At 45.9% G+C, this 25009-nt stretch overlaps 1 protein-coding gene across 4 annotated transcripts in view; it reads left to right on the top strand.

The window, feature by feature from the left end:
* Positions 1-4000: 4000 nt before the first annotated feature.
* ZMIZ2 (zinc finger MIZ-type containing 2) overlaps positions 4001-25009 on the top strand; it is a 78200-nt gene continuing 57191 nt past the window's right edge. For 2 of the 4 annotated variants that reach the window (XM_075858652.1, XM_075858648.1), the window contains exon 1: positions 21258-21555. The gene's annotated coding sequence lies outside the window, so the exon portion shown is untranslated. Of the gene's footprint in view, positions 4025-21094; positions 21194-21257; positions 21556-25009 lie in introns of those variants that run through there. The other 2 variants (XM_075858651.1, XM_075858649.1) reach the window with 2 other exon arrangements.

The following is a 25009-nucleotide window of genomic DNA, read 5'->3' as shown; positions in this document are numbered from 1 at the left end:
ACAAATGAATGTGGCTGCCGATAGCACCGGAGTCTCCTCCAGTGCTAGTGACGCCACCGGGCATGAGCGGCCCCATGCGGTCATGTGCGGTTCAGGCAGCAATCGGCCCCCTGGGAGCCTTGGGCCCCGGGCGGCCGCCCAAACTGCCCTAATGATGATCAACCACTGACAAGAGTCTACCTTATAAAACAATATAGGACATTGTGAGACAGGATTCAACATGTATATGGGGGAGCTCATTTTTTTCAGTTGTGTTCTGGTGGCTTCTCCAGCTATTGTATCAATATTGAAGTGTCTTCCTTGTTGTTTTAGTGGTTGAAGCTTTTTAATTTTCTGTCTGTTCTGAATTCTATAAAACGTTATCGAAATATCGACTACACATAAAAACTAACACAAGTAGAATTGCTTTTCTTTAAAGAGAACCTTTCACCTGCCCATACATGTGCAGCTGAGTGCACCATGTAATAGGCAGTGCTGCACAAACCTGCACAAACCTTGTCCCACTTTAAAAAAATATTCTATCCTCCATTACTTAAATATCGGTGCCGCTATATTTGGCACCTTATATGTAAATAACCCCCTGAACTGTCAATGGGGCGTTTTTCTTATTTCTAAAAGGAATGGGGGGATAAAACTAATCAGCTATGGACCCCTGTGTGAGTGGCTTGTGCTGTGTGATCTCTCTCACGAGATCACAGTCTTGTCGTTCTGCAGAGAACATTTGTGCACGCGCCCTCACGCATGCACGCACATCCAGGCACATGACTAGATCTCTCCTAGTCTTCTGTTCTGTGGCAGCGGGAGTATCGTCAAGAGCACGAATGGTATCTGCTGAACAACTGATCTTGCGAGAGAGATCACACAGTACAAGCCGCTCTCACACTGTCCATAGCTGATTGGACAGTGTCAGAGCGCTAAGGCTGGGTTCACACGACCTATTTTCAGACGTAAACGAGGCATATTATGCCTCGTTTTATGTCTGAAAATAGGGCTACAATACGTCGGCAAACATCTGCCCATTCATTTGAATGGGTTTGCCGACGTACTGTGCAGACGACCTGTCATTTACGCGTCGTCGTTTGACAGCTGTCAAACGACGACGTGTAAAAATACAGCCTCGTCAAAAGAAGTGCAGGACACTTCTTTCAGACGTAATTTGAGCCGTACTTCATTGAACTCAATGAAGCACAGCTTAAAATTTACGGCTGTCAGAGAAGCCTCGCAAAATGCGAGGAGGAGGAATTACGTCTGAAACGAGGCAGCTGTTTTCTCCTGAAAACAGTCTGTCATTTCAGCCGTAAAAGCCTCTCATCGTGTGCACATACCCTAAGTATCACACCCTCTGCCATTTCGAAATAAAGAAACACCCCATGGACAGTTCAGGGGGTTATTTACATATCGGGTGCCAAATATAACGGCACCGATATCTAAATAACGGAGGATAGAATTTTTTTTTTTTAATGAGGCAAGGTTTGTGCAGCAGTGCCTGTTACATGGTGCACTCCGCTGCACACGTATGGGCAGGTGAAAGGTTTTAAGCAGTACTTATAGGAAAGCACTTAGCCAGCTAAAATGAGATAGGGTGCATGATCCACATGAACGGTCTTGGTCACTGTCCCAACTTCTATACACTGTATGGACAACATTATTGGACACTCACACATTGCACATACAGATCTAAATCCATAGGCATTACTATGAAGTTGGCCCTCCTCCTGCAGATAAAACGGCTTCCACTCTTCTGGGAAGGCTTTCTACAAGATTTTGGAGTGTCTGTGGGACTTTTTGCCCATTCATCCTGAAGAGCATTTGTGAGGTCAGACAGTGATATTGGAGTTGAGGGCCTGGCTCTCAATCTCTGTTCTTGTTCATCCTATAGATGTTTGATAGGGTTTAGTTCAAGGCTTTGTGCGGGCCAGTCAAGTCATATCTTTATGGGCCTTGTGCACTGGGGCACAGTCATGCTGGAACAGAACAGGGCCGAACCCCAAACTGTTCCCACAAAGTTGGAAGCTACAATTGTCCAAAATGTCTTGGTATGATGAAGCAGTAAGATTTCCCTTCACTAGAACTAAGGGGCCTAGGCCACCCCTGAAAAACAACCTCATAGCATTATCTCTTCTTCACCAAACTTTACAGTTGGCACAATGCAGTCAGGCAGGTAACGTCCTCCAGGCATTACCCAAACCAAGACTCGTCCATCAGACTGCCAGATAGAGAATTGTGTTTCATCCCTCCACAGAACACTTTTCCACTGCTCCAGAGTTCAGTGGTGGCGGCTTTACACAGCTCCAACTGTCGCTTGGCATTCTGCTTGGTAACGTATGGTTGGCATGCAGCTGCTCAGCCATGGAAACCCATGCCATGAAGCTCCCAGGGCACAGTTTTTAGGCTGATGTTAAAGCAGAGGTGGTTAAGCACTCTGCAGTTATTGAGTCAGCAGAACGTTGGCGACTTTTATGCACTATGCGCCCCAGAACTCGGCGACCCCGCTCTGTAACTTCAGGAACACTTGGAACTAATTTTCAAAAATATTTTATTTTATTCCAAACAGTAATTTTTACACTGATCTGCTTGGAGCGTCTGGTAGACACCTATACACCGTTCTGCTTTCAATACTACATACAGCGATTGTGAGAAAGGCCTTGGTTGGGCTGAAACATTTATCGCTTGTCCAAAAATACTGTTTGGAATAAAATAAAATATTTTTGAAAATTAGTTCCAAGTGTTCCTGGAGTGCTTTAGGTTTGTTCTATATATCTATAGTGTGGGTTCCCAAACCCGAACCCATACAGCACCAACAAATGAGTCAATTTGGAATGCATCCTTACATATTTTGTCATAGACCCGCTCTGTAACTTTACGTGGTCTGCCATTTAGTTGCTGAACGGTTCTGGTTCCTAAACGCTTCCACTTTGCAATAATACTGCTCACCGTTGAATATCTAGGAGGTAAGAAATTTCCCAAACTGACTTGTTGCAGCGGTGGCATCCTATTACAGGACCACGCTGGAATTCAGTGAGCTCTTTACAACAACCTATTCTTTCACAAATGTTTGTAAAGGTGACTGCAGGGCGAGGTGCTCGAGTTTATACACATGTGGCAATGGGACTGAATGAAACACCTGAATTCAATGATTAATAGGTGTGTCCCAATACTTTTGTCCATATAATGTACTTTCAAAAGAGGATGAACGGCACTCTAACACAGTTATAATGCAAGCACGAGTATTTATTATGCAATTATTTCTATTGAATAGCCACTTCTTGATACATTACTTGCAACAGTCAGTGTGTACCGCAGAATTGCCTTTTTTTAATTTATTTTTTTTGAACCTCCAAAAGAAAAATGTATAAAAGTTAAAGGCTAACATATATGTAAACTTAGGATGGTACCATTTGAAAATACAACTTGTCCCACAAAAAACAAGCCCTCATACAGCTACATCAACAGAAAAAAAAAAAGCAAAGAAAAAAATAAATACCTTGTATATCAGTGCCCGTAAACATTCTTGTATTGCAGTTTCGCACCATTTAAATAATTGCGACTGAGCTGCAATACCAGACACAACTCATGGACAAGAGTGGCGCAGTTTCTGAAAGAAAGCAGCCATGTTTTTTTTTCTCATCTCATGCAACCCTTTTAAAAATAGATATAACTTCAGAAAACTACACTGGAGCCATCTCTATGATATATCGTGGCCCCTTAACAACTTCTTCTGGGGCGAAACATATGGTCAGACTCGTAGTTGTGGTCAGAGAGTAGAATAAATTGCTTTTTTCTATATTGTATACTAAGTGGCGGTGCAGGATTGTGTCAGTTCCTTTCCCTGTGGAGCTTTTATCTATGGAATGTAAGCTGGTGGAATTTCCATCCACAGCTGCTTTCTTCCTGATCTGAAGGCAAGGCTGATCCTCTTCAACAAGTCCAATGCGTCACATTGCCGTAATTTATCACTGAACTGAGACGTCTCTGTTGTGGTTTCCAGAAATGACATCTTCCGTACATGCTTGATGTGGAGCTGGTGAGTCACGGAGGATGCAAAACAAAAAAAAGTGTGGTGTAGTGATATCTATCTATCTCATATCTATCTATCTATCTATCTATCTCTCATATCTATCTATCTAATATCTATCTATCTAATATCTATCTATCTGTCTATCTCATATCTATCTCATATTTGTCATATCTATGTCATATCTATCTATGTCATATCTATCTATCTATCTATCTATCTTCCACACACACAGAGTTTAGGGTCAGCATGGTGACATGGGGCTCGTCACAGTCAGGACAAAGCAGGATCTTTCCTGTTCTAGCAGGAATAGAATAAAGGTCACAGAAGGTCGGAGCTCACATGGGCTGGAGAAGTCAATATATTTATTGCATGTCTGGCTCCCTGAATGAAAGCTATAGAGACACCATAGTCTCACAATGAGTATATAGGGGATGATGGACTAAGCATGAGTAGCATATTTTCTGAGAGGTTATATGTCCGGGACACAGCAGAGAAGGGATCATACACTTGATCTCATGAACTCGTGTCAACTCCAGCCAATCCCAGTTTAGCAGGATTTGCCCTTTCGTCGCACAGAGAGGAACATTCTTTGCACTTTCTTACAGCTCACTTAAAGATTTGATTTTTATGCTGGAAATTCTTCGACTGATCGAAAGCAAAGTCAACGGGGCTGATCTTTCTGAAGTCATGCTCAGCATGCAGCCTTTTATCATATCCGGAGTTAATCTTTAAAAATATATACTGTATTCTGGGGTAATGCTACGATATGCAGGAGTAAAAAGGTACATTTACCCCCCACCCCGCCCAGGGGGACATGAAAATGAGAGCTTCAAAACAATGACAAGCAGAATGCTCTATCAAGTCACAGTTCATCCAGAAGTGCCTGCTGCAATGTCCTCAAATGTGCCAGCCACAGTAACCCCATAAGTGCCAACAGTGCCCCAAAACAGTAACAGCGGGAGTATTGCTATAAGAGATAATGATAAAGCAGCATGCACAGAGGCAAAACACTGATCCCTACTGGTCCATATAACAGAACTGTAGGCATTCAGAATGCCACCATATGAAGCTTCTGTGGGGTACCAGATTCTCCGATGGAAGAAATACCTCCATAATACGTCATGCCATATGCCACAAAACTTCTTTAATCCTGTATAAAATCATACAGGTATAGTATGAAAGGTTATTGGCGCTGCATTACGGAACTATGCAACACAGACCTGTAATATGGCTGTGGGCATAAGCCCAAACAGTGTCAGCCACACTGGTCCATTAGGCCCTGTCCACTTCTACGCTTGTGACTTCTGTTCATAGCAGAAGCCATAACTGTGCCAGATCCACAGCTTGATGGATCCGAACGACACCTTCCAGACCACTGACATAATGTGGTCCGTCTGGGTTTCATCAAGGTTTCGTCGTTTTCACAGCAAGAATAGTGTGGAATCGTGCTCTATACTATCCGACAAAAGTGGTGGAAAAGGCAATGAAAGCAGTGTAAGATACAACAAACCCCATTATAGAACCAGCACAGTATTTTTTTTACCCCTTCCTTGCTCCAACATTGCTCTGCCTTGACGTCTGAAGCTCAGGGACTATTGCACGCTCTAAGACAATTATAATAAAACCTCTTCTATGATTGGCTGAAACTTTTTGTTCCTCGTGTTCAGGGGGATGTCTATAATTCAGGTACTCTATGACTGACTGGATTGAAGATAGATATAAAAGTAGTACCTCTTGATTTGGGTAGTACACACCCATCAACATTGGTATCGTCCTGCTCAAATGCATGGAACAAAATATCAAAGCTCCATAGTAAAGAAATAGAAGACAATTGAGAAGATGGTTCTCTGATATTTCAGTATTTCCATTCATTTCAAGCCTACGTGGCAACCTCCCTACAAGGGTTGGACCTTTGAGCCCCTCTGGATCAGTAGGGGCCGGGCCAGCCTTATGTTGGATGATGCCCTGTGTGGTACCTTATGTTGGCAGCCCCCATATGGTGTACAAACAGACACACCATATAATCAATATACACACCATATAATGCCTAAATATAAGCGCCAAACTGTATGGTGCCAAATAACAGTACCATACTTTGGTCAAATAATACTTGCATACAGTTGCCTTAATCACAATGCTGTTCAGTGCTGTCACCACCAGACACACAAAAATGATATACTGTACAGTGCCACATATCTTAAATACATTTTAATAATGATACTCAAATAAAACCTCTATAAATAAATAATCTAATAGAAGTTCTAAACCATTAATATTTGTGGTGGTCACAAGCATCAGTTGTCAGGCCATTGGTGCTGCCTCCTTCAGCAGGGGCAAGCAATGTGTCAACAATGTGTAAACGCACAGGTCGCACACCCCTAAGGCTGGCCCTGAGTAGAGGTGCCAATGGTCAGACCCACACTAAGCACACTATTATGGCAAGTCTAATGGAGTGGAAATTAAAAGTATGGTAAGGTACATCGTACTGGGAGAGGCGTCAACTGTACAAGATAGACTTTCTATTGAGCACATACAGGGCCGGCCTTAGGGGTGTGCGCTGGCTCCCTTCCCCCGCTTGTTTCAGAAACACCAGGGCCCGGCGACTCAGCAGCCACCTTTCCGCCTGGGCGCTTCTTCACTCAGTGCCGTCGCTACCGCTGTAGCAGTCATAGCGTTTGCTAGCGGCGACACCGGGCATGAGGGCGCCCGCTGTGGCTGCTACAGCGGTAGCGACGCCACTAAAGCAGAGCAGGGAGGTAGCTCCCTGCTCTGGTATCTACTAGCGTCAATGTAGCACCCTGAAGGAGCAGAATCCTCGCGTGGCCAGGGATTCCGCTCCTGGACGGAGCGCTTGATGTCTGTGTCCATATATGGACAGTGAAATCAGGGGCAACTCCTGAAGAAGAATCCCTGTCCACCGCGTTGCCGACTCTGTGACCGTGGATTTCAAACCAGGAGCAGGCCTTGACGTCACTGTCCATAAATGGACACAGACGACAGGGGCTTCTCCTGGAGTGGAATCCCCGTTCACAGTGTCAGCAACGCTGTGGACGGGGATTCCGCTTCAGGAGTTGCCCCTGATGTCACTGTCCATATATGGACAGAGACATCAAGCAAAGCGCTCCAGGAACGGAATCCTCGGCTACAGGGGGATTCCGCTCCTTCAGGGATCTACAGTGGCGCTACAGGAAGGGGGTGGTGCTATCTACAAGGGAACTGTGTGCTGTGTGGCGCTACCTACAAGATGGCTGTGTGGCGCTACCTACAAGGGGGAATCTGTGAGTGGGGGGCTGATGGTCATTTTACTGTGAGTGCTGGGCTGATGGTCATTTTACTGTGAGTGAGGGCTGATAGTCTTCAAGTGGTTTCCATCTCTGAGCTCCAATTGAAATTAATAGGAGGCACCCTTTTGCCTGTGTCTTTTGCAATAGCTTCAACGGCTTTAAAAAAAAAAAAAAAAGGTCAAGCAACGCTGTCAATTCAAAATCGGCTTCAAAATTCCTGAAGGAATTTTGAGGCAGATTTTTTTTGCCTTACAAAAAACGCTGCATGAACATACCCTACGAGTGAAGGGCTTGTTTTCAGCCGTTTTCTGTCTTTTCTCAAAACAATTTTTGGTAAGGGTGCCCTGAGTCATTTTATTTTTCCAGTGGTGCCTCGAGTCTGAAAAGGTTAGGAAACTCTGTACTAGGCTACAGGATCACGCCGGCCTACGCAAGGATCCTGTCGTGGAACAGCTCAGTTCGTCGTGGGAACGGAGCCTAGGTGATTAATTTTTTTTGTTTGGGGGCACTGTCTACAAGGGGGAGGTGGGGGGCTGTATGACACGTCTACAAGGGGGAGGTGGGGTATTATCGCACGGTCTACAGGGAGGCTGTATCGCACAATATACAGGGGGCACTATCTACAAGGGGGGGCTGTGTGTAGCAGCCAGGGGAGGGGGGCATTATACTGTGTGGAGGCCACTAAGCGGACATTATATTGTGTAGGGGTACTACAGGGGGCAATATACTGTGTAGGGCACTTAGGGGGCATAATACTGTGTGGGCACAATTAGAGGACAAAATACCTTAAAGTGTCCTTGAAGGGGTTATATTATTAAATATTATTATACTGCATGGGGGGCACTAAAGTGGCATTATACTGTGTGGGGGCACTATATAGGGCATTATACTTTTTTTATGGGGCATTTTTTTTATGATGGGGTGGGGCGCCGAAAGATCATTTCACATGGGCGCCATCTATCCTAAGGCCGGCCCTGAGCCCATACACCAATCCGAGAAAAGCCGATCAGAAACGATGCGGCACAGCGCTAACCCGAGCGCTTCTGCTGCTTTGTTTTAGCGATCAGTGGGGATCTCAGTGCTTAGATCCCCACCCGATCAAAACTTCTGACATGTCACTATGACATGGCAATTTTTTTAAAAAAAGTTTAGTTACCCTTTAATACACTGCACCGCATCCTTATAACCTGCAGATGTCACTCTTGATACTTATGTATATTTGACGAACATGCTAATGGCCAAATACTATATTAATTTAATTAAAATTTAGATACACTCCAAAAAATTTCCGTGTAAATCGATGACCAGCTTTTACGTTTTTGTAACAATACATATATATGGGCTTGGGACTGAAGTTACATGAAGGGCGCAAAGACTTCCTGCAGATCTCACAGGTTTTGGAAGGATTTGCCTACAATCAAATATCTGTAGGTCAAGGTAGACCCAGCCCAGAGATACGCAGCACTAGAGGTTACCAGCGCTGGATTGCATCTTTACCACTTGTTCCAGCACTAGAGGTGTCTGTGTATGGCAGCCCATTATCTTCTCCACACACTTAAAATAATCGACATGCCTGACCAAGTCACATGTGTGTGTTAATGCCTTAAGGCCCTTTTACACCGGCCGACACTCGGCCGGTTCAGCGAGCGCCGATCAATGAGACATTGTTGATCGGCGCGTGCTTGCTCCTGTCACACGGAGCTATGGATGGGGACAAGGGGTCGTTACTCCGATCGCTCATCCCCATCCATTATCATCATGTCGGCAGCGCGTCTCCCTGTTTACACAGGGAGATGTGCTGCCGACAACGATAATCTTTTACTTTTTTTAAACGATACGACCAGCAGATGAGCATTTGCTCGTTCATCTGCTGATCGTTCCCCTGTTTACACTGGGCAATTATCGGCAACGAGCCCGATAATCGCCCTGTGTAAAACCCCCTGTATAAAGAATACGCTTGCAACCTTCTGTGTTTAGGGTATGTTCACACGGCAGGTGTCCGTAACGGCTGAAATTACGGGGATGTTTCAGCCTGAAAACATCCCCGTAATTTCAGCCGTACCGGCATGTGCAGGCGCTTGAACGCCGCGTCAATTACGGCCGTAATTAGCGCTGCTATTCATTGGAGTCAATGAATAGCGGCTCCAATTACGGCCAAAGAAGTGACAGGTCACTTCTTCTACGCGGGCGTCTATGTACGCGCCGTCATTTGACAGCGGCGCGTAAATATACGCCTCGTGTGAACAGACAAACGTCTGCCCATTGCTTTCAATGGGCAGATGTTTGTCAGCGCTATTGAGGCGCTATTGAGGCGCTATTTTCGGGCGTAATTCGGGGCAAAAACGCCCGATTTACGTCCGTAAATAGGCCGTGTGAACATACCCTTTATGGAAAACACTTTCCTTGCTAGTCCTGCTCACAGACCAAGTGGTTTGTTACAAAGCATCCAGTCTAAGGAAACTCCTGAGAGCTAAACACAGCAGAACAAATACTTTTCCTTTCCTAGACTTTTTTTTAGCCTCTAATGTAAACCATGAATATTTACATTCACAGACAGCAACATCTTGAAAATTGTGAGAAATTGAAAGAAAGTATATAAGATACTACGTAGTGATTCAGTATTGTAAGGCTTATGTAAGATTTGACAAAAAAAATTAGACTACACTACTGCACCACTGGTAGCCACCAGGTGGCGGTAAAAAGCCTTACATAATTGTACAATGTAATTTGTTCTTTATCTTGGGAAGGAATCACATATACTATATGATGTTATTGTACGGCTGTAACCTGCTTTACTATCCTGCAGCCTGAACACTACTGACTAAAGACCATTGCTTTACACATGATGGGGTAATCAAATTATTTTACCAGGAGGAGAACAATTTGTGACTCCATACTAAAGATATCCCTATAGACTGAAGACGCACATATGGGTCAATTACTATCTAGATCTTTAACTAATTTAGGGAGAATCAAGACGCGTAAACTTAGCCTTAGATCATTCATAGGATTAAGGGGTTATCAGGACCACAGACATGAACGTGGGGTGTGCCCAGGAACACCCTGACATAGCCCAAAATAAGCCGTGCCTGAGCAGAGGCAGCTCATTTCCTGGTCGCACATCATAATGAAACACACCTACGATCAGGATTATTGTTACATGACACTCGTGACACTGTGTGCTTCACCATTTCATAATGTGCACTTGCTCTGTGCGGTACAAAATGGATCCTATTAAGAATCCCTTAAGAATTCCTATTTGAAGTAGTATATAAGGAGCAATTTAAGGCCCCTTGCACACGCTGCAGATTTTTGTACTTGTTGCTGAAACAACCTCATTCAATTAATGAAACAGATTTTCAGAGGCAGAGATTTCTGCAACAAAATCTGCGGCGTGTGCAGGGGGCCTAAGGCAGGATTCACCCGGGACAGAACAGATGCGGATTTTGCTTAAAAAAACGTGTGCAAAATCTTTAGCAAATCTGCCTTGTGTGAAGAAAGGCCTTAGGGTTCCCACGGGTCGGATACGCTGCATAACAATCAGTCAGCGTATCCGACCTGGAACCCGCAGCACCTTCCTTCCAAAAAACCGCACCACATTGTGTTGCATTTTTTTTAGACGGAATTAAAAAAAAAATCATACTTACCCCCCCTCCTTTGACATTCGCTCCGGCCTCCTACGATGACGTTGCAGGACATGTGACGCTGCAGCATGTGATTGGCTGAAGCGGTCACATGGGATGAAACGTCATCCCAGTAGCCGGACAGCAGGAAGAGGAGGGCATTCTGTGTAAGTATGTGGGTTTTTTTTATCCGGACTTGTGATTTTTGTGACGTAATTGCTGCGAATACACCGCAAAAGTCGCAACACTTGGCTTTCTGTTGCGGGTTTTGCATCCCCATTGAATTCAATGGGGAAAAACTGCAACAGAAAATGAACAAAAATGCCGCATAAATTGACATGCTGCGGAATTAAATTCCACAGTGCAGGTCAATTTCTTAACGTTTACACTGCGTTTTTCCCCACAGCGTGGGAATGAGGTTTACTAAATCGAATCCACTTTGCTGCTACTGTAAATGCTGTGGAATTTACACACATAATTCTGTTGTGGAAATTCCGCGGGGTTTACGCTACAACCCAGTCTCAGGGTGCAGTCACACACGGCAGATTTTGTTGTAGGAATTTCTGCTAATGAAAAGCAGTTCTGTTCATCTCAATGTGGTTGTTTACACAGCAGGTGCCTGGATTTCTGCAAGTTACTGAAAACTGATGTTCAATTGCAGAACATTTCTGTCACGGTTTGTGGGTATGTGGACATAATAGGCCGCACCGCCGTAGTGGGGAGGCAGCTGGCCATACAACAGAGTACCCCAGTAATACAAAGTCCCGCACTAGGGTACCTGGATAGTCCAGACTGTGGCTACAGCTCTGGCACGGATGGAGGTGGGTGCAGCAGGTTACGCCAGACGTGGCGGATGGCAGCGGGTGCCGCAGGTTGCGCCAGACGTGGCGGATCACACTGGACGTGGCAGATGACAGCAGGTGCAGTAGACCCGACTCCAACACTAGTAGGCACAGGAACACGAACACAGCACGGGATACAGGAACAGGTAACAGGGCACGGGTAACAACTGGAACGGGAAAACACTAAGGGACCATTTGCAAGACAGACTTGGGAAACACTAACAACGCTTAGGCAAGGATCAGAAGGGCAGGGACCTTCTTATAGTCCAGGAAATCATGTGAGTTGATGATGATGGTTTTCATATGCGGTCGCTGGCCCTTTAAGACCGGGCACGAGCGTGCGCGCGCTACGGGACACAGCGGACCGGAGCGGAAGTGAGTGCTGGCGTCTCCTAGGAAGGAGATGGGGACCAGCGCTCCCTGATCCATGGCTGCGGGTGTCGGCAGGTGAGTAAACCCAATGGCCCGCGGCCATGGACGTTACAATTTCCATACCAAAACCAACCGCATATGACTGCACCCTGTAAATACAATCTAATGTTTAGAGATTGTCCAATGGTCATCTGAAGACGTGGGGAGGGACAAGGATCCCCCAGTTCAAAATTCAAGTTTTCTGATGCCATTGCTTTTCCCAGCGATGTCTTTATTTATCCCCTATTGGAATAACGTGTGCATTTAGCGGAACTGAATGGGTATATTTAGAGGGAAGTCACGGCTGTCCAGAATGTAACGCGAATATTAGACACAGAAAATATCATCAGTGGGGTCCAGGAGCTTGGACTGAGTCTTAAATTCATTACAAGTTGTTAAAGGAATTGTCTAGTTTAGAAAACTCATTTTCGCATTCCTATACACTGCTGGGAACCACTACAAAGAGCGGTTCTTATTGGGGGATACACAATGTTTATACCCGTTTTCCCTGCAGTAGAGGTAACAGAGCATGGCAGGCATTGAAATCAATGGTGCCCATTGCTCCCTCTACTCTACACGGGCACCATGCATTCCTCCATTGCCCCATGACATACTGAAAGTATAGTTCCGCAGCTGTGACCCCGTATTAGTAGCTCAACATGACTTAATAATACATACAAAGAGGGGTTAGGGCCTATAATAGAAAACTCCTTTAATGGGGTTGTTTGGTATAAAAAAAACAACTGTATCATATCCCCTATTAGGGAATTCTGAGTTAACAGATGGGGGTCCTCTCTTCAGGATCCTCATTTCTTGGCCAAAGTGGAGAGCGGTTGCAAAGAGAGTCTCTTGCTCCGGAGGACCTCTCCTCTCCTGCATTACACACACTACCTACCCATTGATTTAAATGGGCACGGTGTAATGCTTAATATAATCTACAGCAGGGGTGGGGAACGTCCGTCCCGTGAGATCATTTGGTCCTGCACGAACTCACTCAGACCACGCTCCCACCACGTCATTCACTACTTTGTTCCATCCTCCGTACTCATTCACGTTTAGGAGCAGGAGAAGGGCAGACGGAGCCAAGTATAGCGGCGGTCTGAGTGAGGTCGGTGCGTGCCAGCCCAAGAGTGGACCAGTCTGGTCACCTGACCTGAGTCAGTGATGTGGGGTCAGGTGACCGGACTGGTCCACTCCCATCACAGCACACCCCAACCTCACTCTGAACTTCTGCTGCTGCCGTATCATTCCCTCCTTGGCTCCATCCGCCCTACTCACTCACACTTAGGAGCAGGAGAGGGGCGGTGGTCTGAGCCAAGTATGGTGGCGGAAAATGTCAGATAGATGCGGGTCCCAGATCTATCTCTAGAACGGAGCCCCTAAACACCGTTCTAACTCTTTTGTGTTGTGGCTGACTCGTGTGATTTCCGACCATTAATTTCCGTAAGTCCCATAGAACTGAATATTCGTTACTGATTGGTCAGCGTCATACACTCCTCTGTACAGTGCTCAGTTGGTCAAAAGGTAAAAAACGCCCAGTTGTCTATTAAGAAACTAAGGCGGGATTCACACGACAGGGATTCCCGGCCGGGTGCCGGCCGTTCATAAATCGGCCGGCACCCGGCTGCATTAGGAATAATAGACCCCTAATGGGGCTATTCACACGACCGATTTTTTGACGGCCGGGAAAACCGCCCGTCAAAAAATAGGACATGCTCTATTTTCAGCCGGGTGCCCGGCCGCCCGGCTCCCATAGAAGTCTATGGGGCCGGGTAATACACGGCCATCACCGGAATGTGTCCCGAGTGATGGCCGGGTCTACCGTCGCTCGCGCACTCTCTCTCCTCCTCCTCCTCACAGTGCAGAGTGCATGTGAGGAGGAGGATCTTTTATTGCTCGCTGTAGGAGTCGGAATCCCCAATCCCCGGCTGGGGATTCCGCTACAGGAGAAGTGCGTGACTACACTGTCCATATATGGACACAGCGAAGTCACGCACTAATGCAGCGGAATCCCCGACTCTATGGCCGGGGATGCCGCTACAGGAGAAGTGCGTGACTACACTGTCCATATATGGACACAGCGAAGTCACGCACTTCTGCAGCGGAATCCCCGACTCTATGGCCGGGGATGCCGCTACAGGAGAAGTGAGTGACTACACTGTCCATATACGGACACAGCGAAGTCACGCACTAATGCAGCGGAATCCCCGACTCTATGGCCGGGGATGCCGCTACAGGAGAAGTGAGTGACTACACTGTCCATATATGGACACAGCGAAGTCACGCACTTCTGCAGCGGAATCCCCGACTCTATGGCCGGGGATGCCGCTACAGGAGAAGTGAGTGACTACACTGTCCATATATGGACACAGTGACGTCACTCACTTCTGAAGCAGAATTCCCGACCTGTGGCAGGGAATTCCTCTTCAGGAGAAGTCAGTGACTACACTGTCCATATATGGACATTGAAGTCAGTGACTTCTCCTGGAAAGGGGGGGGGGGATGGGTGCAACCTACAGGGGACTGTGTGGCATCACCTACAGGGGGCAGGGTGGGTGGCATCACCTACAGGGGGCAGGGTGGCATCGCCTACAGGTGGCTGTGTGGCATCGCCTACAGGTGGCTGTGTGGCATCACCTACAGGTGGCTGTGTGGCATCACCTACAGGGGGCTTGGTTGCATCACCTACAGGGGGCTTGGTGGCATTACCTACAGGGGGCTTGGTGGCATTACCTACAGGGGGCTTGGTGGCATCGCCTGCAGGGGGCTGTGTGGCATCGCCTGCAGGGGGCTGTGTGGCATCGCCTGCAGGGGGCTGTGTGGCATCGCCTACAGGGGGCTGTGTGGCATCACCTACAGGGGGCTGTGTGGCATCACCTACAGGGGGCTGGGTGGCATCACCTACAGGGGGCTGGGTGGCATCACCTACCAGGGGGGCTGTGGCATTATCTACAAAGGGCTGTGTGTGGCAACAAATTTTAAATGAAATTCATCCGATTTTAAAACGGACAGGGAAAAAAAACGGATTCAAATCGCGTCCAAATCGGCCGGTAAAAACGTTAACTCGGCCCGGAACGGATGCAAAACAAATGCAAACCGGCCGGGAAAATCGATTTTCCCGGCCGACACTCGGACCCTGTCGTGTGGATGAGGCCTAATTAGAATAAATCTAAAATTGCTCATAACTTGCTCAAAAATGATCGTTTTTCTTTTTTTAAAAGGCTTTATTTTCAAAATTTTGTTGTACAAAACACGTACAAATATACAAACAGTACAAAATAAAGACATTCAGAGAGGCTTTATCATCACATATAAATGTCAAGTCGGATCATATTCATTTAACAACAGTAACACATCGTACAGCTGAATAACAAAAATTATCGTTTTTCAAAATAAAAAAACACTGTTGTTCTCTACATTCCAGCGCCGATCAGATTATGTAGGAGATAGGCCACTTATAATCTGGTGACAGAGCCTCTTTAAGTAAGTCGGAACAACTTAGTGCTGCGAGCAGTTCTTTTCAAAACTTACCATTGCAAAGACTGGACGGCGCTCCAGACTGAGCGACGCAGTAGTGACATCATCAATACCGGCTAACATCACGCGCCTCACCAAAGAGAAGCAGGTCCAGCCATCACATTAGGGGCGAGTTAACTAAATGTTTGACCATATATAGCAGGCTCATTTGTAACTTCATAATTTTGTATGGCCCGCGCGAATGATGTTATAAATATCCAAATGTCCTTTGGCAGAAAAAAGGTTCCCCACCCCTGATCTACAGGAAGCCATATATAGTGAAAATACACCAACTATATTTAGATGGTGACCAGTGTAAATTAACTTCCTAGTGCTGCAAGACAGCAGCACAAATCACAGAATATAATATATGGGAATAGCAGCTAGATAGTTGCAGAAGACAAAGGAGTCCGGTATCTCAGCAGCGTGTGCCCATCGGATGCCAGTCCATCACCGCCAGCTTCATTGCAGATCAGCACACTGTACTGTTCACAAAGAAATAATGCATATTCCCGCTCATATATCAAATGGATGTGTGCACATTACCATAACCCACATGACGTTATATGGTTCCTGGCACAATATATGAATTACTGATATAAATATTGATATTGTTGCCAATGAAAAACGTAATCTCTCACTAAGTGCTAGTGAGAGTTATAGGAACAGCGACACCTGCAGAAAATGTCAAGTACAAAATTATTTAGGGATTGTGGATATTGGTTCCTAAACTGAAGCTGACCATAGATTGCTCCTGAAAGATTTCTCAGTAGACAATTAAAGTGCCCGATTCTCCGATTAACATATCCAATGACTCTGCGGGAAGCACATGTTAAGTTTATGGAGTAGTGGAAAGAAGATGATGCTTATCTGGGGGGGTAAAAGTTGGCCGCGTAAACGAGCGCCGATCAACGAGAAAATTTGTTGACTGGTGACGACTGCTCCTTTCACATGGAGCAACACATGGGGACGAGCGATAGTTACTACAATCGCTCGTTCCCATACATTTTCATCATGTCAGCAGCGCATCTCCCTGTATACACTTGATAAGAAGCCAATATGGGTTGAAACGTTGCAAGCTCTTATGCTTGGTGAATAAAAACCACTATCGTTTGGAAACTCTGAGTGCTGCAGATCCTTCCATCTATATTGTTTATACAGGGAGATGCGCTGCTGACAACGATAATATTTCACGCTGCATAAACTATACGATCAGTCGATGAACGAGCTTTTGCACGATTACTGGCTGATCGTTACCCTGTTTACAAAGGGCAATGGTCGGGAACAAACATTCATATGAACACTCATTGGCCCGTGTAAAAGGGCCTTTAGAGCTAATGTACACACCCTATACAAGGGCCCACAGAGTCTCTACGGACACCATATTGCTATCTGTAACACCTTGGCAGGGAGGCCATAAAATCCAATCCGCTCGATTTGTGTTGACCCTGAGAACAAACCAGTTTGGTGTACTCCATCGACATGACATAATTAACGGATAGGGCTGCAATAAGGTTGGTGGAAGCTTGTGGGCAAAAAATTTCCCACCTGGTACCCGGACCCCATCTTTGTGGCCTCCAAGTGGACTTCACTGAAATCTCTTAGTCATTACTATACTTATCTGACCGTATCCAGGTCAGTATCCAGCGAACATCATCGCATTGTGTCGGCCTATTTGGAAAAGAGGTAAGCCACCAGCTAAAATTTGCTTGCAGCCAACAAGGTTTAAAAACCGAATCGGAAGCCCTAGACTTTGGCTAGTGTACACCCCCCTGGTGGTCGATGTCTCATTTCATATGCCCTCCCTATCATCTTGTTAACAGATGCTAAAGGCAAATATCTGCAGTCAGTGCCTTGCCCATGAACACTTGAGCTAAGATGAACACTTGCTTTGTTGTCATAAAAAGTCACAGGTAGACTTTTGGGGGCTACAAAAATACACGGGTTCCACTACGGCATAAAGAGTATTAAAGAGGCTCTGTCACCACATTATAAGTGGCCTATCTTGTACATGATGTGATCGGCGCTGTAATGTAGATTACAGCAGTTTTTTATTTAGAAAAACTATCATTTTTGACGGAGTTATGACCTATATTAACTTTATGCTAATGAGTTTCTCAATGGACAACTGGGCGTGTTTTACTTTTTGACCAAGTGGGCGTTATTGAGAGAAGTGTATGACGCTAACCAATCAGTGACCAATCAGCGTCATACACTTCTCTCCATTCATTTACAAAGCAGATAGCGTTCTTATTGCATCACTATGTGGAGCCACATAAACACACAGTAACGTTACTGCAGGGTCCGGACAGTGAATATACATTACCTCCAGCCAGGACGTGATGTCTATTCAGAATCCTGACACTTCTGTGGCGTTACAGTGAGATTTACAGCAAGGCAAGCGTAATCTCGCGAGATTACGATGTAACCTGTCCTTTAAAACGAGATTACGCTTGCCTTGCTTTAAATCTCACACAGATGCTACAGAAGTGTCAGGATTCTAAATACACATCCCGTCCTGGCTGGCGGTAATGTATATTCATTGTCAGGACACTGCAGTAATGTTATAGTGTGTTTATGTGACCGCACATAGCGATATAGCTATATCGCTATTTGCAGAATAAATGAATGGAGAGAAGTGTATGACGCTGATTGGTCACTAATTGGTCAGCGTCATACACTCCTCTGTACAACGCCCACTTGGCCAAAAAATAAAACACGTCCAGTTGTCCATTGAGAAACTCATTAGCATAAAGCTAAAATAGGTCATAACTCCGTCAAAAATGATCGTTTTTCTAATTAAAAAACTGCTGTAATCTACATTACAACACCGATCACATCATGTACAAGATAGAGCACTTATAATGTGGTGACAGAGACTCTTTAAGCCCAACAGCAGGGATGATTGGAGTATCCAATATGTTTTACGAAAGGAGTCAAATTTCAGAAGTGCAAGCCACAGATGCCCTACTAAAGGTGTGCCTGCTGATGTGTCCAAACAGACGACCCCTGTCCATATGTCCGGTCTGGGCATATGGCTGTCAGAGGAGCCAGAATACAGAGACGCCCTCTAAGAGCAGCTCACACTCTGGTGGATTGGACCACACATGTAATAGATTCATCTGAATGTTCGCCTTGTAATACAACATTTCTCCTGCATCGGCCGCTGCCGGGGAAATGTCTGGCCGGACGACGCTTACAACAAAAAGAGATACAAATTATTATGATCCAAAGTACACAAATAACCATAGTAATGGTTTCAAAGTACTCACATATTCAGAAAAAATACCTCACATTGTTTACAGACAATGTTATAGGAATCTGCATTTTGCACCATTTATTTTTAGATAAAAGACTTGCAGTATTTCAGAACTTTTTCTTGTAATTAGCAATTTTTTTTTTTTATTAATGATTCCCCATACCGATCAGGGTGCAAATTTACAGTATATATTGCTTTGGTGGTTGTTATGCCAGACAAGACTTTACCCTGGCAAAACTAACTGTATACCAGGGGTGTCAGGAGCCAGACCCATGGTAATCAGCTGATCGATGCCACAGTGGCATTCTGGAAGGGGGTTAGCTCATGAAGACGACCCCGTTTTAAAGGGTAACTAAACTTTCGAAAAACTTCTGACATGTCATAGTGACATGTCAGAAATTTTGTTCGGTGGGGGTTTGAGCACCGAAACCCTCACTAGTCGCTAAATGAAGTGGCAGAAGCGCTGAACCGCTTTGTGTCCGATCGTCTTTTCTTGGAAAGCCGAGCAGTGGGTGCACGAGCTCATAGACTTTCCATTTACCCCGTACACTAATTGCTCAGATTTCCGAGAAAAGACTATAAGAAAGCAAGCGGCTCAGTGCTCAAATTGGCACTTCTGCCGCTTCGTTTTATCGATGGGGGTCTCAGTGCTCAAACCCCCACCGATCAAAACCTCTGACACGTACCTATGACATGCCAGAAGATTTTTCAAAGTTTGGTTACCCTTTAACTAAAAGTCGTCCTGGTGATCAGTTGATCACTGCAGGTCCAGCTTAGCTAACCTATGTCGATCATCTGTTATCGCATCTGGACCGACATTTTACATGAAGTGGCCAATGCAAATGTGCCATGTAATGTATAATATGTCCGGTCAACCAGAGTGGGAGCCACACAAACAGAGCAACTCTCTATTGTGGCTCATAGAAGGCTGTCACGAGTAGGTCACCCGATTCTATGATGCCCATATGCCATGATAGGTCATATGGACAGGGGTTGTGGTCATGAGACAAGCCCTTTAGGTCTCTCAGCCATAGATGCCCCATAAGAGTGTGCCCTTAGGAATACACCGGACACATACCTAGGAGTCTACTTTAAAGGGGTTGTCCACGATTAGAAAAACATTGCTGCTTTCTTCCAAACACAGCACCACACCTGTCCATAGGTTGTGTTTGGTATTGCAGTTGAGCCCCATTAATTTAAAAGAAAATCAGATGCAGTACCAGAGACAACCCATGGGCAAGTGTAGCCATGTTTTTTTTCTAATCCTGGACAACCCCTTTGCCAAACAGAACAACACTTTTTATCCCTATCCCGTTTTAGCGAATAAGAGGACGGACGTGCTTGTAATATGATGTCCTTACCTTGGACAACATATTGAGGTGACAGATCCGCTTTAATTCAATGGGAATTGTGTAATGCTTCATTTCACCTGTGGTGGCACTGCAGAGATATTGAACACTTACTACCGGCTTCCCCCATAGATCACGGCTGATCGATGGTGGTCCGAGCAGTGGACGCCCTGTGACCGGCTTGTTACCGGCACCCCTAGCAAAAAGGAATCGTCCAACGTTGATAAGTTTATGGGGGGGATTTTGTCACTGGGTGTCGCCTCTTGTGGTCATACAGGAGATGGCAGATTTCCGTATACGGTCTATGGCAGTGCTCTCCAACCTGTGGCTCCCCAGCTTTCATAAAACTACAACTCCCAGCATGCCCAACTGGACAGCCACAAGTTACAGGACATTGCATTCATATTATATTACCATTGGTTTCCTCGGATAAATATTTCAATTTATTGGTTTCCCAGAAAACCTTGAACTCCCAAGTGTGTGTGCTATATAGTGATACAAAAGTTTGGTTGGCGCCAAAATTATCCAGCAAACTTACTCCCCATCGCATAATAAACCTATAACTATACCATTTTATGATGGATTCCTCTCTGGGCGCGAGGATTGCAAACTCACAATGCTTTCTGGGCGCGGACGGGTTAACACGTCTGTCGAGTGATACAATGTAGCACCCATCCCCCCCTCACGCACGTTACCAGCGCGATGATATCGGCGCTTTTCTGCTTTTTCCTGGCGAGGTCCGTGGCTGCGAGAGAGGGCGGCGCTACCGTGGAGGGGGCGTGGCCTGGAACTGTAGGAGAAGAAGGAAGCTTGTGAATATTAATGAGCAGCATTGTGCAATTGGAGATGAGACGGTGAGGCTGGTGAAGAGACGGAGAGGAGAGAGAGGAGGTGGGTGATCACACTGCACTATGGGGTATATGATCTGAGCTGCCTTCGAAAGGATCGCGGTTTCATCTCCTTTTTGTCACTTGATTGCTCTGTCTGTCTTTCTATATATCTGGCTGGCACGTCCCCTCTGCCCCTCCCCCACTCCTCCCTGCACTGCACCCTCTCACTGCATCTTCCTCACTTCCCACTGCGCTGCACGCTCTACACCTTCTCACCTTCCCTGTTCCTCCTCCTTTGTGCCCGGATTTACCCCCTTGCCTCCTACTTGTGTTTTTTTGGGGGCAGAACCCCCCCAGCTCAGAACATTGAGTAGTATGGGGAGGTGAGATTGTATTCCAGCCTGATACAGCTTCTTGGGCAAGGTAAGTGCAGACATTGTGTATGTGGTGACAGTCCAGTGGTCATATTGTGGTGGGCATGCTCCTAGTTGATACATTGATGGTGGTCTAGATTGTATGGACTTGTCACCTTCATGGGCAGGTGCTAGATGTGTGGTGGGTATGAACCGTGCGCCGCTCGACAAGTGAAGTCTATGAGAAACGTATAATCCAATGTGAGATCTTGAGAAGACGGTGTATGGTGCAATGAAGAATGTGTATGACCATGCCATCCGTTTGATTGTTCCTTGGCATGGCGGATCTTACCTGTGAGTGTTCAGGTGGTATCTGGGACTGCGTATGGACACCCTAGGGATATGGCTGTGTCCCTACTCCAACTGAAGGGTATGGTTGGGTCACTTGTATGGTCAGGGCATTTGGTTACGGGTATGACTGAGGCTAATGCCAGTGGTATATGATCAGTTGTAGGATACAGTATGTAGCAAGGATATGCTTGGGTCTCATGTCTACTACAGGACGTGGTTAGCTGAAGATACCCAATTTGGCTGCGATACGTAGACGGTCGATGGGTATCTGGTGTTTAGTAGCTATGGTGCATGGTCGGCTGACGCGTACGGTTGGTAACGACCGGGCATGCTCCATAAGGGATGATGAGCAGCTGGGGCACCTGGCTTTACAGTTTGGGTCAGTTAGATAAGAGCTATGATCCGCTGAAGGACTTGGCTGCCACAGTCTATGGTGAGCTGAAGGATCATGTGAGGTGACTTGGCTATGGAGTATGGTCAGCAGAAGGACATGGTTCGGTCAATTGACGTCAAGGGGATTGGTTGGGTTTCTTGAGGTCCTGGTTACAGTGTATTTATTGCGTGTGTTACCTTGTGGTTACCGTTATATATATTTTTGTTTCTTATGTCGTATAGTTGGGTCTTGAAATGCGTTCGGTGAATGGGCCAATTTTAAGGACTGGTTATTAGTTCACGTGGGTTGAACAAGTGAAATATCAACCCTTGGAAAGGCGAACGATTGTTTATTGTGCTTGATATGTCATTGATTTATTTGGAAACTAGTCTTGGTAGTTGGTTATGTATATGGTGCCAACGTAGTCTGTAGCGCTCTACGGCCGCTAAATTCTCTAGATTGCTATCTTCGGTGCGTTTTATGGTTATTGAGGTTGACTGACGTGGTCTTAAAGGATATGTTTCCATGGTCAATATCAAATGTAAGATCTATTTATTTTTATTTTTTTTTCAAGGTACTGGTTGATGCAGATGCAACTCATTGTTGGTGTTTGATGTAAATCACAGTCACTCCGAGTCCTCCAGAGTGGAAGTTGCTATTTCCAGTGGCTCTGGCTAGTAGAAGGGGGTGTCGAATTGGCCTCATAGGGCAAATGGATGGACTTGGAGAACCCCTTTAAGGAGTTGCAATGTTTAACTCATTAAAGTGGTTTTACCATATTTATTTATCATGCATTCACCGGATAGATGATAAATATCTGATCGGTGGGGGTCTGACTGCACCGGTCGAGAACTGGCTTAGGGCCTGTTCACATCACCGTTGCCCTTCCGTTGAGGGGTTCCGTCTGTAGTTTCCGTCAGGTTAACCCCTCAACGGAAAGGCAAACGGAAACCTAAGCTTCCGTTTACTTCACCATTGAGATCAATGGTGACCGAAAACTTGCTAAAGGCTTCCGTTTGTCACAGTTCAGACAGGGTTCCGTTGTTTTGACGGAATCAATAGCGACGTCGACTGCGCTATTGATTCTGTCAAAAACGACGGAACCCTGTCACAACTGTGAAAAACGGAAGCCTTTAGCAAGTTTTCTGTCACCATTGATATCAGTGGTGAGGGAAACGGAACCTTAGGTTTCCGTTTTGCTCTTCCGTTGAGGGGTTAACCTGAGGGAAACTTCAGACGGAACCCCTCAACGGAATGCACATTAAGCCGACCACACTGTCTCCCGACTCCTCAGGCAGTGGCTTATCTCCTGGGGAAGAAAGGATTGGGCATGTTGAAATGCAACAGATGTTGGTGGACAGGCTCATCTACATGTAATTTTTAGGCTGAGTTCACATGGGGCGGATACGCTGCGTAAAAGTGTATCCGCCCTGTGTGCCGAAGGGAATTCTGGGAGAAAGACATCACCAAACTGTGGTGCAGTTTTTCACCCGGAATGTCCGGTGCGGAAAACGGCAGCACTTAGACGGCCTCCTGGGATGACGTTTCATGGTCACGTGGGATGACACCTCGTCCCAGGAGGTCGGCCTTCTGACATCATTCAGGCTGGCCGCCTGGGATGAATCTTCATCCCATGTGACCTCGACTACAGCCTGTGATTGGCTGCAGTGGTCACATGGGAGGGTCCCAGGAGGCCGGCCTGGAGGAAGAAACAGACTTCTGGGTAAGTACAAGATTTTTTTGTTAGAGTTGCGTTTTTGTGGTGGAATCGCTGCGAAACCGCCGCAAAAAAAACGCAACAACTGATTTGTTTCAGGCTTTACCTTCCCATTGAATTTAATGGAGAAAACCTGCAACAAATAAGCCGCGTTTACACAAATACAATTGACATGCTGCGGAATAAAACTCTGCACCGCATGTCAATTTCTGACCGGTTTTTCGATTTGTTCTATCTCGTCCACTCTGCTGCTATTGTATTATGCCGTGGTTTTTACGCAACGAATTCCGTTGCAGAAAATCCGCAGTATTTATGTAACATGTGAACTGACCCTTAGGGTATGTTCACACACACTAATTACGGACGTAAATCGGGCGTATTAACCCCCGAATTACGTCCGAAATTACAGCTTGAATGCGTTGACAAACATCTGCCCATTGAAAGCAATGGGCTGACGTTTGTCTATTCACACGAGGCGTATATTTACGCGCCGCTGTCAAAAGACGGCGTGTAAATAGATGCCCGCGTCAAAGAAGTGACCTGTCACTTCTTGGGGCGTAATTGGAGCCGTTATTCATTGACTCCAATGAAAAGCAGCGCCAATTACGTCCGTAATGGACGCGGCGTTCAAGCACCTGCACATGCCGTTACGGCTGAAATTACGGGGATGTTTTCTCCTGAAAACCGCCCCGTAATTTCGGCCGTTACGGACGCTGTAGTGTGAACATACCCTTAGGGTGATTTTTAGTCTAATGTGTATGGACCTCTTTGGATTATCGGTGGATCCTTTCAAAATCATTGGGTTCTGCCAACAAATGTTTAAAGTATATGGACACTTTTAGGCCTTGTTCACACAGTGCAGATTTGCATGCATTTTTGGCCAAAAACAGGAACAGAACCTAAACAAAATAAATTTTGCTTCCCTGTCTCCATCGCATATATTGAAGCTGCAGTGGGGGAGACCGTAGCACTCACCAGGAAGCTGCTGCGGTATCTGTGTGTCTCTCTGCCTCTTAGCCCCCATGCACACGACCGTATTTTTCATCAGTAATTACTGACCGTAATTTCTATTGGCCAAGGACG

Source organism: Rhinoderma darwinii, chromosome 3 (genome assembly GCF_050947455.1).
Source record: "Rhinoderma darwinii isolate aRhiDar2 chromosome 3, aRhiDar2.hap1, whole genome shotgun sequence".
NCBI lineage: Eukaryota > Metazoa > Chordata > Amphibia > Anura > Rhinodermatidae > Rhinoderma > Rhinoderma darwinii.
Note: the sequence above shows the minus strand (reverse complement) of the source record. Positions and strands in the feature narration are given on the sequence as shown.